An 18,916-nucleotide genomic window follows, 5' to 3' on the forward strand; every position below is an offset into this window, starting at 1 on the left:
CTTGTCGACCGATAGTTCGGTCGGCTTCTTAATCAGTACGGTGTAATGTGCGCACATTACACCGATTCAGTTGGGTCGGTTTTTGTACCAGTAGGCCGATCCGACCAAACTGTCGGCTGAAAAAAATCTGTAGTGTGCGGAGGCTCTTATTGTATTCTTGAAGGCGAGTGAGAAGTTCATATCTAGGTAGGCGAAAAAATTAATTACTTCCGACTAGGTGTTCATTCTAGCATCTGTCAATTCATTTTTGTTTTTTTTTTGTTTACATGATTTCGCTCGGGCAAATTCGTTTAGTCCTTTGAAGTGTGGAATAAAAGTGTTTAAAATCTAATGAAACGTCCTCAGTTGAATTTGTTTTTTTTCGTCCCAGAACTCGTTGGTTTTTGTTAACAATTGCTTTGGCCTTATAAAACTTATGTGTAGAAAGTTTGAATAGAACGTCGGATGGTCAGGGATCTTTCGAACGCATTAGAAATGCCCCATCATACGTAAGTTTATTTTCGCTGGTATAAATGAATAGATCTATTGTAGAGATCTCAGGTATTTTCGAGTATCGAAGGACCCACCTTCTGAACGCCGTTGAAAACGAACTGGAATTGACAGAAAATTCAGCACCTGTTCTTATAGTTAGTGATTGACATATTTATGGCAAATCTATGCTCAAATGCAATCGAGTTTCCTGTGGACACAAGAAACATGCGATTAAGTTGGCATTAATTTGGATTTAAAAAAAATAAGTGATGATGATATTAATGGAATAAGGGAAGAAATTATGCTTTCAATTGTATGAACAATAAAAAATAATATATGAGTTTTTTTTTCGCATCCAGATTGGCCATCTTTTTCTCGTTTTATTGGAAGATTTCAACAAATTCAGCTTTTGTTTCTAATATTCAATACATCTTTGAAAATATCGAAGGACGCCATCGGGAGACCGGAAACCGTACCTATTAGAAAAAAAAGGATATTATTTATTGTAGATTACGGCTTTGTTTTACTATAACAAGTTCACTATAGATTCTTTGTAGAATTTGTGTATCTTGTTGGGGTCTCCTCCAGTAGCTTTGGCTTTATTCTTACTATTAATTATCTTCAACTTCGTTTATAATTTATAGTCAGCCTACACCTGGGGTAATGAAATAAAATACACACTATTTGAGCCAAATTATAATTTCCGTTTGTTGGTCAAGGACTGTTAAGCGCTGCCCTTATATTCGCTCACGCTAAAGCCCTCGAAGTGTTCGCTGCTTCAGCCATTTTGAGACCCTTTACCACCGGAAGATTATCCTCCAATTTTCCGTACAAGCTCCTCGAATCGCTTCCGGCCCGTCACGCGTTATCCAAAATATGCCAAGGTGTATATTAAAAATCTTCAAATTAAACTAAAAACTCGCTCTTGCTTTCTAGCATCCCTTTTTCAAACGAGTCGATAGCTGATAAGGATACAGCTTCAAATCTCAAAAAGTGAGATCTGCCGTCAAGTCATTCGCCTCCAGAAATATCGTAAAAGTTCATCGGTATTCATTCGAGGCGTGTTTTGACGTAGGATTACGTCTTTCGGGAACATATTGGGGTACAAATTGAAAATCGAAAATCGAGCACATCGTGAAAATTGTCTTCTTTTCAAACGCTTATTGCTAAGTCATTTCATGATGAATTGATGAAATTTTTGCGTCAATCGATTTCGGCACTCCATAACAATTTTTTATATTGAATAAAATAATATGTCATGAAACTAACTATCGAACAATTGAAAAATCTCAACCCCTATCGTAACGGAAATATCCACTTCTGATTGGTCGAAATTGACGACACATGCGGCGGTTCCCTAACAGAGATATCAAAACCAAGCTGCCTTGAGTAAATCGGCATTGCAAATACATGAAATTAGGGGGAGCTTTTGTTCCCACCGAAATGTGTTCTCTAACAGAGACATCAGAAACAAGCTCCCTGAGGGAAATCGACATTGTAAATACATGAAAGTAGGGGGAGCATTTGTTCCCACCGAAATGTGTTCCCTAACAGAGACATCAAAACCAAGGTTCCCAATATTGCAAGTCGGGGGCATTTTTATAATGCAAGTAAGGTGAGTGATACGATTAGTTGCACCAAACAACACTTAAATTTTGAACTTTGATGTTGGTTGCTTCGTGAAATTTCGAACCGATCATGTATTGTGAAAAATTTAGCACAAGTGTAAGTGTAAAATTGCATATGGTAGCAGTTGTGTTAACACTGAACCTACCGATATTCATGTATACCTATTCCTACCACAGCGGGTTAAATAACCCTTCTTTGAAATATTACTATGTAAAGCTCAAAATATATTATTTCGCTCAATTTGATAAGGAGTAAGTATTCAAGAATACACTGATGATTTTTTAAGAAAAGAAATAAAAACAATTAACGGTGAGGTAATGTTACTTTCATAGCAATTATGAAAAAAATCCAAAAGGGGTTATTTGACCCCGCCGTGGCAAGGTTTGTTCCCGCTCGAGAACGGGTCGTTCTGTTTAAGCTGTCCCTTTTGTTGTGTTTATTTTCACCTAAAGAAAGTTCATACGGCGAGAACAATTGGAAAAGTGAAGAAATATTCGAAAAAGTGATTTCCCATATGCTCTACATATAGTATTAGGTGTTGTTAGTCCAATTAAAATTCGCACTGGGTTTAAAAAACACTCAGAAGGTAAAAAATATAAAAGAAATTTACTTTCTCCATTTCAAATATGTTTGCTATATATTAAAGTAACATGTTTTTACTGATAATTGTGTTCGGTATTGACAATTATCTTATATTACATTTGTGAGCTTTTTTTTCTTTATTTCATCCATACATAACACAGGAGGTATTTAGTCTAGGATCACAGAAGGCAGTTTTCATCATATCTCATGTCACTTCGGCATCTTCTATCTGATACGCACCATCCAACGATTGTTTACCATCCTTCCGTCAACATCATGTGGTAAACACTGGTGAAGTGAACGAACAATACCCAACAACCAAACAAAACGGCTCTTTTCAGGGCCACAAAATCATTATCAAAGAGTTTAACGATGTAATTCTTCAAACATATCCAAAATCAACAGATAGTCTAACGGAATCCTACGTCAACTATGCGGTCGTGTCTCGGACACAACCCTCTTGTGACTTTTTCATCTCATTCGCCGGCCATAATAAAGTAACACGAGTGACTTAAGGCCCATCAAATGTCCATCAAATAGTCAGAAACAGCAATCAGGTCCGAATTTGGAAGATGATTGATCCAAAATCGACTATTGGCAGGATTCGTCTCAGGTTTTCAGTTGCATTTATTTTATTTAGTTGTACAATTTTATTGCGAAATACACGCTGACCGTGTATAAAAATACTTTGTGCTGAATTTCTTCGAACTGAAGATACTATCCGAAAAAGCAGAAAGGCAAAAGGATGTGGGCCAAGAATTGGATGCAAGAAAAAGGAGCAACAAATAAAATCTTGAAGGAACTCTACGATGATGATCCTATAGAGTACATAGCAGTGTTGAACAAAACACCTGAATTAGTGGAAACACTGTTGGATTTCATTGGTCCAAAAATACAACGCCAAGATATGAGGGAGGGATCATGAGGAATGCTATACCTGCAAGAGTACAATGAAAAAAGGACATTGATGTGCCTTGCTTCTGGAATATCGTTCAGATTGTTGTCGATATTTTTTAGATTCTCGAAAGCATTCATAGCTAAGATAATTACGGAAGTATGTAATGTTATGAATGGCAACCTAAAAGATTTTTAAAATTTTTATTTATTTCGCCTTGCCGGCAGCTTCGTGTGCCAATTTTGAAATAATAATGATAGTAGATTTGCAGGTGGAATAAATACGCATCAAAAATTAAAAAAAATTATGAAAATGTACTTTTTAAAATCGAATATGTATTCTGATTTTTAGAACAATACTTTATTTGCAAGTTGTGAGTAAATTTTGAATGAAAATTGTGCCTGATAATGATTCTATATTAGAGATTCTCAAGAAAACTATCCCAAAAAGAAAGCGTGCCCCGCCAGCGTGCATAACAAAATAACAACGATTTCGTTTAGAAACAATGAGGGTTCAATTTGTTTTTCCAATTGTTTTCCAATCATCGCATATTTTCAAATATCTTAAAAATAGAGACATTTCTGTACATTTAGCATCCCTGATTCGAACGTTAAATTCTGTTTTTGACGTTTCGACGGATGCAAGTGCGAGTGAATTCAAAAAACATTAAAGTAGCTCGCACGCAGTAACTGACTAGACCAACTCGTATGCTTACTAGCACCGTCTGAACCCGCTTTAGGCTATCTCACATCATTCGCGGCGTGGAATAAACCCCAATATTTGATGGAACACCAACGGAATACGAAGCCCAACACCATCAATGTGAATTGATCCACCATGACCCACTAAGTACCATGCCCAAAATTGACTCGACGCAGCCAGCCAGGAATTAAAGGATTTTTTTTAAGTATCTTTACACAACACGAAAAACGTCTTCTCGTGTCTCCACTGTTAGGGGCTGTTCACATACCACGTGGACAGAAAAAGCACGATTTTAGACTCCCCCTCCGTGGACAAGCGTGGACATTTTCGTACCCCTACCTCGCTTTGTCCACGTGGACATTTTTCCTTTTTAAATTAAAATAATTAAGGAAATAACTGATTTGCGCCTAAATTCCATTTTTATTCCATTTAAGTTGTTTTTATTTCAAATTTTACTTGCTGTACCCTGTACCTGCTTTGTTGTGGCCCATTGTTCTTGTATGGTAGCGAAATGAGTGGTATAACAAAGCACATGCTTCTTGTGAGTTTAATTTTGAAACAATGAAAAAAAATTTTGAAAAATATTGTATACTCACACAATATTTTTTGTTTTTCCATTATCAGCGAAGATATAAAGGCTATCTGGTTTGCTAACCCGGAAACACGCAATGTACAGTTAACCAGGTGAGGAACAATCCGCATCTGAATATAAGCTACACAACTACAAAGATTTATCTTGAGCTTTGCTAATTGAGATTGCAAGCTCCAATCAAATAGAAATAAATGAAATTAAAATCATTCTCAAATACATTTTTAGTTCACGATTTTCTGAACACTTGCAAAAAAAAAGAGTTGATATCACATAGACGCCAGAAATAATCCAGTTAACTTGATTATTTCGCCTTCATTTGATTCATATTGAATTCCAGTAGAACCTTTTACTACAGAGATATTCTCGATCGAATGAAAAGTTCTCATTTCATTTTGGATTTTGAATATTTTATGACATAACGATCGCACAGCAAATCGAAGGGCAATTGTAGAAACTTGAAAATGTTCTATACAAGATCCAGTTATTGCTTTGACAAATGCATTGTTACAGTGTTACAGTGTTACTCAAAATTTTAGATGAAACAAATCTTTGCCCACTCCGGAATATGATCGATCATAGTAAATGCCGATTCATCTTCACTCTGAATTTCCGATTTACCTTTAGTCGGTAGCGAAAGTCAAACCCTTTTCCGCCATAGTTCGGAGAATTTTAAGAGGGTATTGAAGGCGTTTTAGAATATTTAATTTTTTTTTCGAATCCTTATGGGCCATTCTGCATTGAGTGTCTAGATGACTTCCAAAGTGCTTGCGGGGAAAAATGACATCAGACAACTTACGATACATTGATTCCCAACAATGGAATTAAGCTTGAGTCTCAACTGTGAAAGTTGAATTTTTCTTGAGACTCATTTTTTGCTCTAAATTGACCCCAATTCAAAATTACGCAACTTCTTCAATGGCACTAACGTTCCTAGAGGAACTTCGCCGTCTCAACGTAGTATTACTTGCGTCATTTTTATTAGTACTTAGTTGAGATTTCTATGCCAAATAACACGCCTTGAATGCATTCTGAGTGGCAAGCTCTAGAATACGCGTGATCACAGTGCAAGTCGGAGGAAATTTCTTTGACGAAAAATTCCCCCGACCAGAACGGGAATCAAACCCGAACACACGGCATGTTAGTTATGACGCTAACCACTCGGCCACGGGAGCACAAATTACGCAACTTAGAAGAATTTAATTGCATTCATTTGAAAGATGAGAAAATTTTCTGTTGTGGAACATTTTAAATAGTGAAATATAACAATAGGAATAACATTCTGGTGTCGAGGAAGGAATTGTAGAAGGGTTGGAGAGCTTTAATTTTGTTGATAGAAACAATCAATTTCATTTTTATAATATTTATAAAAAAAATATAAAAACCCTTGAAAAACGACAAATTTTAAGCTTTTTTCAACTTCTGAAAGGCACTTCAATCCATCAATTCAAATATTTTACAACTGCATTATATGCGAAATTTTCTGAAAAAATAGAATACTGTGTCATCTGATTCAAGTTTGACGACTAGTGTCGCATGGATCATTTCACGCAAATGTAAATATTCATTACTAGAAATTGACGGAATTCCAATACTTTGAAAAATTCTACCTTTTCGAGAAAAGTAATGCGAGAAAATAATGTTACACAAAATTCTGCATGATAAATTATACAGACATTATTATCCTAAGACTAACTGTTCTCGAGATAGAACAAAATCTATACAAAATTATATTCGATGAAAAAACCATATGTGTAATATCATGAAAACATAACCATTATGGAATCGTTTATTTTTTATAGGTTTGAGCTATGAACGTCTATGCATAGCCCACAACTACAAAATTATAGGATCATACAAAATAGCTCTGTCGCTCACAGTTTACATGAGTTATTTTCAGAATATAGATTTCAGTGAAGAAGTTCAATGATATTAGTAAAAATATATGAAGCACTCTCAGGCAGCTCAATCCGTTCATGGATAAATACGGAATACTCAGGATGGGCGGAAAGTTTTAAAATTCTCAAATATGGATCAGTTTTTATTTAATTTAGAATGTATCGGTGATTATATTTGAAAAAATATTTATTTTTCGTGTCCACGTGGACATAGTCTATACCCCCACCCCCCTCTCCGTGAACAAGCGTGGACATTTCACACCCCCTACCCACCCTAAAATTGTCCACGTGGTATGTGGATAGCCCCTTATTGCTATATGTTTTAATTTTAAAAAATCAAATCAAGTCACGTAATTTGTGCACAAATATTTTCGGTCAGAAACAATGATGATTTATAAATTTTTTCACATATTAGAAATTTTGTACATCTTCATACTTCTTGAATCGGTTCAAAAAGAAAACGTCACATCTTCACATCTGACATGTCTGCAACCAAGGAAAGTAGAGTGGAAGGTAAAACGTAATGTCAGAATTGCCGTTCGGACGTATCCCGTAAGTTTGAACTTGTTTACATAGATGGTATCCAAACAACACTAAACATTGACTACAGTTTCGCCGGCACGGTTGATTGTCGTTATGAACCAGCACAAAAAAAAAGAAGCTGCAAATTATGCGCCAGTGGCGGTACCACGATCAAAGCACTCCCTGAATCACATTAGCCGAGCCAGCTGGCGGAAGCATATGCATAAAGGTTACTAGGTTACTATTTTCAACGACAACTGTTTATTTATTATAATGCTTCAAATACCTTCGACGAAATCAAATGTAACCATACCAACGTAAGTAACAACATAAACAAATCCAAACTTTTCGTCTTGCCATTCCTCAAACGTCTTTTCTAAATAGTGTAAATTACGAGCCACCTGTTAACTCCACCATCTTGTGTGCAACCATCACACCAAGATGTATAGAAGTATTACTACTAGGTGGGCCAATCTGCTAAAACCACTCTGCTATAGAAAGCCATCTTGAAAGTCTACTGTGTTCTGTTTACAAACAAAACACAATACGTTTTTTATAACCAAATTGCCATGCGATACGGCCATTTGCATTACAGACGTCTCTTCATTGAAAACGAATGATATCAATAGATCTTGTTGATCTTTATTTTGTTTAATCAGGCTTTTTCAACGCATGAAGACACAAGCACGGATAAAAAAGCAAATCCGCTGGAAATTGGAGATATAATCCCGGTTGAAGTAAGTAGCTATTGGCCATCTTCGTTAATGTTTGTAGTGTTTATATGTGTTTACTCTGCAGGCATCATCACATTCGTTTTTATACACGGTCCCACAACGAGTGGTGCATCCATTTGAAGCTTCTGCATATCTACAATATCTCCCGTAACGGCTCACGATCTGCGTGTTTTAACGGAATGTTTTAGATGGACTATTACTCCGGAACTTCCACCCTCAGTGACCAGTGGCATCCCAGAAAGACGGGTATCGCGTCCCTTTACTGAGCCCAAATCATACGCTGAAACACCAGATAGTGTTGCTACCAGCTAAAGCTAATGATCGTTCGTTCAATGGTGCTGCTGCTGCAGCTGCTACTACCGCTCCAGCCACAGGACTATCCAAATATGAGGATGACCAGTGTATCGTATCAAAAATTGACAGTCGTAGAAATTTTGAAACGGGAACAAGGTTTGAAGAATCTTTAGGAAGAACTTCGCAACGAATAAACTATGTTGCTATGATGCTATTGAAACAGTCTCAACACGTAATGATGAAAGAAAATTTCATCGTGACTTCAAGTAATAGAAACATGAACAACCCTCAAGCTTCGATATCGGTACCCTAACGAAAGGGTTACTCAGTGCGGTCGCATTTCCAGCTCATTCGAAAAACATAAGTCAGTTAATACAAATCCAGTCAGGTAAGACTTTTTACTTTTCGTTTTCACATTCATCATTCCATCCATTCTTTCAGTCGTGGGTCGCCTATTAATATCGCGAAACCGCTTCAATGTTTACTTTTACTTACGGGAGGTACCTATTATACCGTGACATATGTTACCCATTGGAGCAATCCGAACAGGGTCCAATCTAATTATCACACCGTCAGTGACGATAACTCCCACGAGCGCACCTTCGAATAGTGTAAAATTCAAAGCACTCTGATATCAGCAGTGCTTCGAGTTTGGCGTCGATTTACCACCACTCAAGCAGAAGCGACTGAGGTCACGGTAAAACCTCCCGGAGTAGAAGGTTCATTGCACTGATTCACAACATCGTATATAACAACGAACAAATGTTGATGGTTTAGAAAGGATACCAAGAAGGATAAGCTATGCTCTTGAGTAACATTGAATATGCTGATGTGTATGAACATCCGGATGAGGTTGTTGAGGATCGCCAAATGTTTTCCGATACGGTCGAGATGCGAGCGGAAAGAATTATTCCAGAATTTATTAGAAAATTATTTTGCTATTTCGGAAACCGATGGGTCAGAATTAGGTGATCGATGTAAAGTTCAGCGAGGATGATAGTGAAGAGAAAAATCTATAGACCATAAAAAAAGAGTTAGTGAAAAAAATTGTTAATTTAAGTACGTTAAACGTTTTTAATTCAAGCAGTAACAACACTGCTTTACTCATTGATAAATAATTGAGCTGCTATTTGGATGAATAAGAGTGAACATACTATTTCGTAAATTTACATGTACATATCTAATGGAATTAAGTATTTAAAAGAAGTAAACTTTTTTTATATAAACATTTATGTATTTCAGTATTTTGCGGAAAATCGGAATAATTATCTGAATAAATATTGATCGTCTTCTTCTTCTTCTTCAATGGCACTAACGTTCCTAGAGGAACTTCGCCGTCTCAACGTAGTATTACTTGTGTCATTTTTATTAGTACTTAGTTGAGATTTCTATGCCAAATAACACGCCTTGAATGCATTCTGAGTGGCAAGCTCTAGAATACGCGTGATCACAGTGCAAGTCGGAGGAAATTTCTTTGACGAAAAATTCCCCCGACCAGAACGGGAATCGAACCCGAAAACCCGGCATGTTAGTTATGACGCTAACCACTCGGCCACGGGAGCACATAAAGCACGAGCACGAAATATTGATTGTAAAGACCTGAATATTCATTTTCGACATTCAAGATTTTATTTATTCCGAGAGATGATTCTAGTTTAATGATTGAAAAATCTATATTTAGTTGTTCGACATTTTTCTACGTTACAATGTCTAAAAGCATTGTACTAAAATTCATCATCATAGTTTTATATAAACGATCATAGTTTTATGACTATATTAATTTATGACGTACGTTGCTATTTTTAATTAAGCAGTTAGAAGAAATCGTGCTTATCGCGTCTATAGCTCTTTAAAATAGCTTAAACGATTTCATTGCTTTTTTTATACTTCAGTAAAGAGCTGCTGGTATACTTGCGCTCTCAGTGGCCGAACGAGAAGAGAATGGATGGAGATCAGGTAGCTACAAACCACCCAGTGACTGTCCCCCTACGGCGGAAAAAATCACCTGATTCATTGGCGGAGGCTATGATAAACTCAACAATATGGTAGGAGTGATCCGACCGACACCCGTCCGTGTTCGGAGTTATCGACGCGACTGACTTCGTGGGAACCGGATTCAGATGCCATTTATTCAGCAGTACAAAAAAGCTATCTGCATGCTCACACAAGAACCGAAAAATGGGTAGCAAACATTCTATGGTTTCATTTGTGAATGTGCTATCTAGAGTATATCGATAATTAAATAGCCTTGAAGGATAGAGTCGCTAGGTGAATAAACAAATAACATTTGAGGAAAATAGACGCATATTATTATTCGTTCTTCAAGCTTGTTCTATTTTCTGAACTGAACGATTGCTGCACACTACTCAGTTTTCCGACGATTTTTAAGACCGATTGGGTCATTGCACTTAACCTGAAACGAGATGCGCTTGTTGTCGTTTTTGTTAGGAAACCTGACGAGAAGGTACATATCTGTGTCGATTACTCAATCGGAGCTAGAAGCTAACTAATCCCTTCCAACGTTCGAAGGTGTTTTCACCAAACTTGTTGACGAACGTGTCTCCAGTGTAATAAACCATTCCGGCGAGTATCTGTGAGTAGAAGAGGATAATTGGTTAAAAAAAAACTTTTCAAGCTGCTTCGTGACTACTGTTACCATTCGCCACTGAAGAAGTGCCGATCCAACTGGAAGGAGGCCAAATACTTCGAACACTTAATTAATGCAAATGAAATCCACGACAGTTTCAACCATCTCCCAGATGCCAGCTCCAATTACGACTCCAATTACTACTACAGTAATGCTTGCACTCACGTTGGTTTTCACCTTTACCAAATTCCATTACATGACCGTCGTTTCACGCTTTAAATAGATCGTCGTTAGCCGAGAATTGAAGAAATATTTGTTGTTGATAGTTCCTCACGCTTATTTTGTTTTCTGAATAGAACAAAACGAAATAGTTGAAAAAGATTCGCACATATGTTCGTATGCACATATGTATTAGTGACCTCTCCACCGCATTTTTTGTAAACAATCCCCTCTCACACTCCTCGCTACTCACCACTCCCCTCGCTAACTTACTGAAGATACGAACTCACCTTAGTAATACTTCTATACATCTTGCATCACACCTGAGGAGCAGCCCTACGCAGAATGACAACCGTCGACTGCCCCAACGGAAAGTGCTCAAAATGACATGCGGGTAACTCACTGTCAAACCGCCACAGTTATCAAAATTGTTGGTAACTCACTCGTCGCTCGTGTCGTAACTGTCAGTCCGCCTTCATCTGATGTTCGAAAGGGCAGCTGGCGCTCTGTTTCTCGCTGGACTAGTGTTGGTATTTTCAATGTGTATGCAAAAAATAACACACTTCGTGTTAGCAAAATCAACTTTTGCGTTCCGTTCATGGGTGCTGTTTGCTCTTTGGAAATACACAAAATTTTAGCGAGAATATTCACCCATTATTCGTGCTTGTTAGTGCAATTGTAGGCCAAAATAGTTGTTACTGGAGTGCTATAGTGTATATCGTTGTGTTCGCTATTATATCGAAAAGGTGCTATGTTTTCCTATTGAGCATTGTGTCCTCGTCGCGAGTGTTGGTTGCTGTCAGCTGCGTGTGTTGGAAATTTTCATTCAGCCTGCCAAGAAAAGCAGAAAAATAAAGGCAAATTCTTCGTTTGTGAAAAAGTGAGACAAATTTTCTCGGTGTTAGAAAATAAAATCAAGCTGTGAGTGGAATCGGAAGCCGCTGGGAGTTCGATTTTCCTAGCCCCAACCAGTTGTTGTTTTGGCCAGTGAAGTGAAGTGAAATTGTGCTGCTCGGATAGCCATAGGATTAATCTGCTGTGTGGCTGAGGATTTCGTCACTGCCGTACCACAATCTCGAAGGTAAATAGAGAGTCCTGCCCCAGTGAAACCATCGTTGTACCACTCGCGGAAGGATACCCCGCGCTCGTGTTTGCTATTATGTCATCGGGAATTTAACAAAAAATCAATTGACCCATTGGTGACACAATTGCAAGAATATTTTCGAATTACGCAAGGCTTGCCTAGCAGAATACGACCATGCATCGGTGCAATGAGTCACTTGCAGCGCCACAGTTCCCTGTTGCAGCAAACCGCAGTATTCCCGATAAACAACTTCGTTAAGCTTCATAAAACATTTTCCTCGCGGGATTGACATGTTTTGATTTACCTCTCGCAATCTGAGCCACCACAATTCTTAACGACGACCCTAACCTTGAGCATTCGCAGCCTCTACCCCTCCGTTTTCTGTTATTATGGTTGCTGCTGGCAGACGTTTCTCCTCATTATTTTTTGGTTCACAATGTCGTGAGAACTTCTCTGCTGGCCAGGGGCGCGGAATACTTGAGCGATGAATTGTTATCAAAGTTCCCTGCCCTCCTCTCTGGTGCCGGTTGATGATGCGCTTAGTGTGGATTGTTCGAACGCAAACATCGCTCAGAGATGCGTACTGTCTGGGTGGCAGATGGTTACCACAAATCCCCATTATCATCTTCTAGCTGGGAATGTGTACCAAGGTTATGAACGGATTTTCTTCCGGTTAGACGTCATGGACAGAGATTTTTCGTGGTCATTTCTAAATTTGTTGTCGCTGGCACGAGTTAGCTGAAATCAGTGGTAAAATTTGTGGATAAGGACTGTTGCTGTGGAAGCAACCGCCGGTCAAAGGCCGGCGATAAGATCCTCGTGGGAAGATAGATATTTTTTTATCAAAATTTATCGTTAAAAATTGTATAAAAATAAAAATTGTGAAGAAAAGTGGATAAGCATCTGATAAGGCTTCATAACTGGATTTTGCGTAGAAATCAACTTTACTCTTCCTTTATACAAACTCTGATTCTGAAACTAGGAAATGTCTTAAAATCTTGTGCGTTGTAGAACCTTTCCGGTAGGGGTAAAAATGAAAAAAAAGTGGAGCCCTCAGATCTTCAATTCGAAAAAATAATTACCTAGTTTTCATTGAAATACCGCCAGAATCAACTAGTCAATCAGTGTTTTGCGAGTAACATCCAGAAACTGCTAACTTCCCCCAAATCTAATAATGTTCAAATTGTTTGAAAACCAAGGATCTGCTTTTGATCTAGCATCTAGAGATCATGTTCGAGGCTTTTGTCATTGCCTGCAATTGCAAGTCAGCAAAACTGCTGGATTATCCTGAAAGTACATGGAATGATTGCCCGCAAACGTCGGTGTGGAACCCCTAATCCATTTTGTTGCATTTTTTGGTTTGCATAACTCGACAAATGATCAAGCGAATGGAACCTATATTGGCATATGGAGGTTTTAGAGCTTGAGCTTGAGCTTGGGTAGACTGTACAATTCGTAGTTGCTCTCCGTGATTGACCTGAACCAACCAAATTGCACAAAGAACACACAGAATGACGCTTGGGACTAGCAAATCATTCTCGTTGTGGAATTTTCGGTGAATCGAGCTTCGAATGGTCAATAAAGACGCCGGCCACGTCCTTACAGTCACCAGAGGAAGGGAAGGAATGTTAGTATGATATTTGCCGCTCGAAGGCCAGAAGGGTCGCCTCTATAGCGTGGTTCCCTAGCGTTTACCATTGAAGGGATAGTTGTTAGTGGGGAGGATTAAGAATCAGGATTCACTGCGGTAAGTGATGTGATTATGTTACCATGGACCCTGACGCCGGAGATTATTAATATTAGGTTACCTAAAAAGGTTATCGAAAGAACTCCTCTAAGACGGCTCCAATCGACGATATACTATGGGATCGTTCGCGCCTAGTGCTCTATTCTAATCCCTGAAGGTTCTGAATGGGCTACCTGAGAAGGTAACCGAAGGAACTCCTCTACAATGACTCCAATCGCGTATTGAGAACTTATTATATTTTTTTCGCGCATAGTACTCTCTTGAATTTTAAAATTGCTACACCGGAGATTATTATTAAACTACCTTAGAAAGTAACCGAAATAACTTCTCTACAATGGATCAAATTGGCGATTTATTCTATGACTTTTCACGCCAAGTACTCTATTTTAGTCTCAAATAGCGATGTCGGAGGTTGTCGATGGGCTACCTGAGAAGGTAACGAAAAGAACTCCTCAACCATAGTTCGAATCGGTGCTATGTTCTGTGTGTTTTCCGGCGTAGCACTATATCAGAGATTTAAAGCGCGACGCTGGAGGGCTATTAACACGTTGAGCCTCGATTTTTTCTTGCTATACTTTCCGTTCAGTCCGCATCAAGAGCATTTACACACTATCAGTTTCGGTCCCCGCTTTCCAAAGATATTTATTATACACCGTGAAAAAATTGTAATGGGTTGTATCTATGACACGACCGCAGTTTTCGACGTAGAACTAAGGAATTATATTAATCAATCCACTTGTATATATTTAATTTTTTATTACTTCTGTAGACTCGAAACAGTCGAGTAGAGTCGAAAGCTATCAGTACTTCTCGTTTATTTGATTCAACTATCATCAGACTCTATTCCATACTCTTCCTTCACCTGACAAGAAAACAATCCTCTCCCGCACGACGTTCTGCGGCAACCATGTTGCTTCGATGATCACCTAACGAGAAATGGTGTGGCTTCAAATCGCGGATGGCTTATTTAAACCAAAAATGTTGAAAACGGGCAGAAACAAATGTATCAGCTGCTCGTTATTAACAGCTCTGTTCGGGAATGCACACAAATTGGTAGAACAAATCTATGGGAAAATGAGTATGCTTCCAGTTTTCTTTAATTTAAACTGTTTAGGCATTAGAGGATTGTACTGTATAGAGCATCAAACGAGTCTTAGAGAATTTCCGATTCCATTGGTATGCAAAGTACCAGAATTTGTTCGCTGTTAAAATAGAGTCACGTTAGCATATCAGCCAAGTCAGCCCAGAAACGGACACCGCACGCGGCTACAGACTGCCAGATAAGCGCATCTTCACCAATGTGCACGATCAGCAGTTTTAGTCAATAAATAAGACCGATCGTGCTAGACCGAGTTAGTTAGTAAGAAGTACAGAGCGTAACCGGTAGTTGTAAAGTGAATAATTGTGAATAAAAGTGATTTAAAATAAACATTTCCCGTTTTTAAAAAGGCGATCACGGCCCGGGTAATGTGATTATAGTTATTAACGTTATCTTTATTTCACAAAAACGTGACCTGTTTTCTGATTTGGCACCCTTCCTGAAAGACGTAGTTCTACGTCAAAAATTCATAAATTCGATCACATAAAAAGTCACAGGTAATCACATATCGTAAAACATCCGAAAACAAACAAGGTTTCTTCATAGTTGATTATTTGTAACTATCAGTTCCAGTGATCAACGTTTTCCCGACGAAAAGCTTAACGTCAATTCCTAGGGACCAACACGGGGCTCAACGTGTAAGCTATATTGGCAAAAGGAGGTTTTAGAGTGCAATAACACTCCTCGACAGCCCTCCCTCTCTCGATAGGGGGAAGGGGCTGCCATACAAATGAAACTCAAATTTTTGCATAATTCTAGAACTAATCCAATTAATGGAACCAACATTGGAATGTGAGGATTGTACTGTAAAATAAATATTCCTATGATGGTATGACACTCCTTCCCTGAAAAAGGAAGAGGTTTAAATATCACACATATTTCAACCAACCATATTCGAACCAAACATGACAAATGAAAATTTTCGGAAAACACTGAAGAAAAATGGGAAAATTCGGAACATTAAATTCCCATATGCTCTGCAATTACATCATGATAAGCGTTGTTGGTCCATTTGATGTTTGATGTCTATATAAATGAAAATGGATCGCCCGATTTGAGCTATCTTTATTTTATCATACTTTTATATCAAACATGTATTCCATGAAACGGAGAAACATGTTATTTGCAAGTGATTAAAGAATCTTGAACGAGAATTGTGAATATTATACGAGAATATTATAATGATGAGTTTTGGTAGAAGTACACTCGATTATATACAGACTCGATTATATGTGATTCGATTATATACAATTTTGGACTCGATTATATACAGTTTGGAAAAAAATATATTTTTTTATATTGCAAATATGACTTATTTCCAGAAGAAATGTAACCTTTCAACGTTAAGGTGGAATTTAAGTGGCTATTACATGTACAGTGGGGTAAAAATCGCGATTTTTGAAGATTTTGCTTGAATGTTCACCAGGAATTGTTTATATAGATATTGCAGCCAAATTAAGAAAGATAGAAATTGGGTGTTAAAGAACAAATTGTAGAGCGGTTAGAAAGCTTCAATTTAATTGATAGAAACAATCTAGTTTAATATAAATTTTTAAGATGAAAATAATAATAACACATTAAAAATTATTAACTTGTAAGTTTTTCACTTCCAAAATGTTATTAAAATCCACTAATGTGGATGTTCCACTACTATATCCTGTACTAAATTTTCTCATCTTTCAAATGAAGGCAACAGAATCGTCTTCTGTAGCGTACTTTGTAATGTAGAGCCAGTTTGAGGCAACAGAGTCCGAAATAAAAAAAGTTTTATAACTTTGTCATTGTTGAAATTCGAACATATGCGTAGAAGGATTTTCTTCATCAAATATGATCGTCTATCACCTCCTGAGAGAATCTGGATAAATTTATTTTTTTCATGTGAGAAGTGTGTTTTCTGATTTTAAGGAGATGAATCAAGAACCAAATTATTCTTTTATATTCAAAAAACGAACAATACATGCAAAAAAACCAATAAAATTTTTTTTTTGGCTCGATTATATACAGTTAAAAGAAATCAGAAACTATCTATAATCGAGTCCGTACTGTACTAGGAAACCCATAGTAAAAGGAAACTGTAAAGGGTCAATTAGAACGTTCAACAATCGTTTATTAATAAAAAGGTGGATGTTTGAAGTATTCATAATAAAAAATCCATTCTGGGCGGGACGAAGTTTGCCAGGTCAGCTAGTCTGATCAGATCTGCGTCGTCTTGATATTTTGTGAATTCGTCTGTACTCAAATATTAGGCTGTCAAAAAAGTCCTGCGGTATTTTTTTTGAATTTTTATTTGTTCATAAAATTAGTTACAATCATCTGTTTTAAGTCAAATATGCGCCGTTTTGTTCGATGACTTGTTCCCAACGAGATGCCAACTTCATAATACCCCTGTTATAGAAGCTCGCTTCCTTATTGGCAAAAAACTCGGATAGCCAATTTTCACAGGCCTCTTTTGTGGCTAACTTTTGACTACCTAGCTCGTTCGCCATGGACAAAAACAGGTAGTAGTCATTTGGTGCAAGGTGCGGACTATACGGCGGATGCAAAAGAACCTCCCATCCGAGCTCCCGGAGCTTCTGGCGCGTCACCAAAGAAGTGTGTGGCCTGGCGTTGTCCTGGTGAAAACAACATCATTCCTATTGATCATTTCTGGCCGCTTCTGGTCAATCGCCTGCTTCAAACGGTCAAGCTGCTCACAGTACAGGTCCGAACTGAGCGTTTGGCCATAGGGAAGCAGCTCATAATAGATTATTCCTTGACAATCCCACCAAACACACAGCAGAACCTTCCTGGCCGTTAATGAGGGCTTGGCCACCGTCTGAGCCGCTTCAGCGGGCTTCGACCACGACCGTTTGCGCTTCACGTTGTCGTAAGTGACCCACTTTTCATCGCCAGTCACCATCCGCTTCAGAAATGGGTCGATTTTGTTGCGATTCAGCAGCGATTCACATGCGTCGATACGGTCAAAGATGTTTTTTGCGTCAACGTGTGTGGCACCCATACATCGAGCTTCTTTGTGAATCCAAGCTTCTTCAAATGGTTAATAACGGTTTGATGACTTATCCCCAGCTCTTGGCCGATCCTACGGCTGCTACTATGCCGGTCTTTCTCGGCTAATTCAGCGATTTTGTCGCAATTTTCGACGACAGGCCTTCCGGAACATGGCGCATCTTCGACGACCTCTACACCAGAACGAAAACGTTAAAACCATCGTTGTGCGGTGGAAATGGAAACTGTATCGGGTCCATAAACTGCACAAATTTTATTGGCAGCTTGAGATGCATTTTTGCCTTTGTCATAGTAGTACTGTAAAATATGTCGGATTTTCTCTTTATTTTGCTCCATATTTGCGACACTATAACTCACGAACCAAACAAAACACTGTCAAGGACTATATTATAGCGCGCAAAAATACCTTTCCAACAAGCTATAGTATGACTCGATACAATGAATACAACTAGAACTACGCGCTTACAACGACACCTCGCGGAAATACCGCAGGACTTTTTTGACAGCCTAATAAGAATGACTGTACTGTACCGATTCTAATGAGCAACATTAGAGTAAATTAAAGGATTTAAATAATATTTTAGAAGTGAAAAACTTCAAAGTTAGTAATTTTTAATGTGTTATTATTGGTTTTATCCTAAAAATTCATATTGAACTTGATTGTTTCTATTAATTGAATTAAAGCTTTCAAATCGCTCTAAAATTTGTTCTTTGACACTAAACTTCTATCTATCTTAATTTCGCTGCAATATCGATATAAACCATTCCTGGTGAAAATTGAAGCAAAATCTTCATAAATTACGATTTTTACCCCACATATTAAAAAGCTATTTAAATTTCACCTAAACGTTGAAAGGT

At 37.9% G+C, this 18,916-nt stretch overlaps 1 protein-coding gene and 1 long non-coding RNA gene across 2 annotated transcripts in view; both read left to right on the forward strand.

The window, feature by feature from the left end:
* Positions 1 to 7,833: 7,833 nt before the first annotated feature.
* LOC129779074 (uncharacterized) lies at positions 7,834 to 9,495 on the forward strand. The gene is made up of 3 exons (XR_008743556.1): positions 7,834 to 8,025; positions 8,087 to 8,704; positions 8,758 to 9,495. It is a non-coding gene; the product is annotated as an uncharacterized LOC129779074 (long non-coding RNA).
* Positions 9,496 to 11,606: 2,111 nt separating this feature from the next.
* Positions 11,607 to 18,916, forward strand: part of LOC129779888 (trafficking kinesin-binding protein milt) — a 298,718-nt gene continuing 291,408 nt past the window's right edge. Inside the window, exon 1 of the mRNA XM_055787636.1 lies at positions 11,607 to 12,203. The gene's annotated coding sequence lies outside the window, so the exon portion shown is untranslated. The remainder of the gene's footprint in view (positions 12,204 to 18,916) is intronic.

The sequence above is a fragment of the Toxorhynchites rutilus genome, chromosome 3, assembly GCF_029784135.1.
Source record: "Toxorhynchites rutilus septentrionalis strain SRP chromosome 3, ASM2978413v1, whole genome shotgun sequence".
In the NCBI taxonomy this organism is placed as follows: domain Eukaryota; kingdom Metazoa; phylum Arthropoda; class Insecta; order Diptera; family Culicidae; genus Toxorhynchites; species Toxorhynchites rutilus.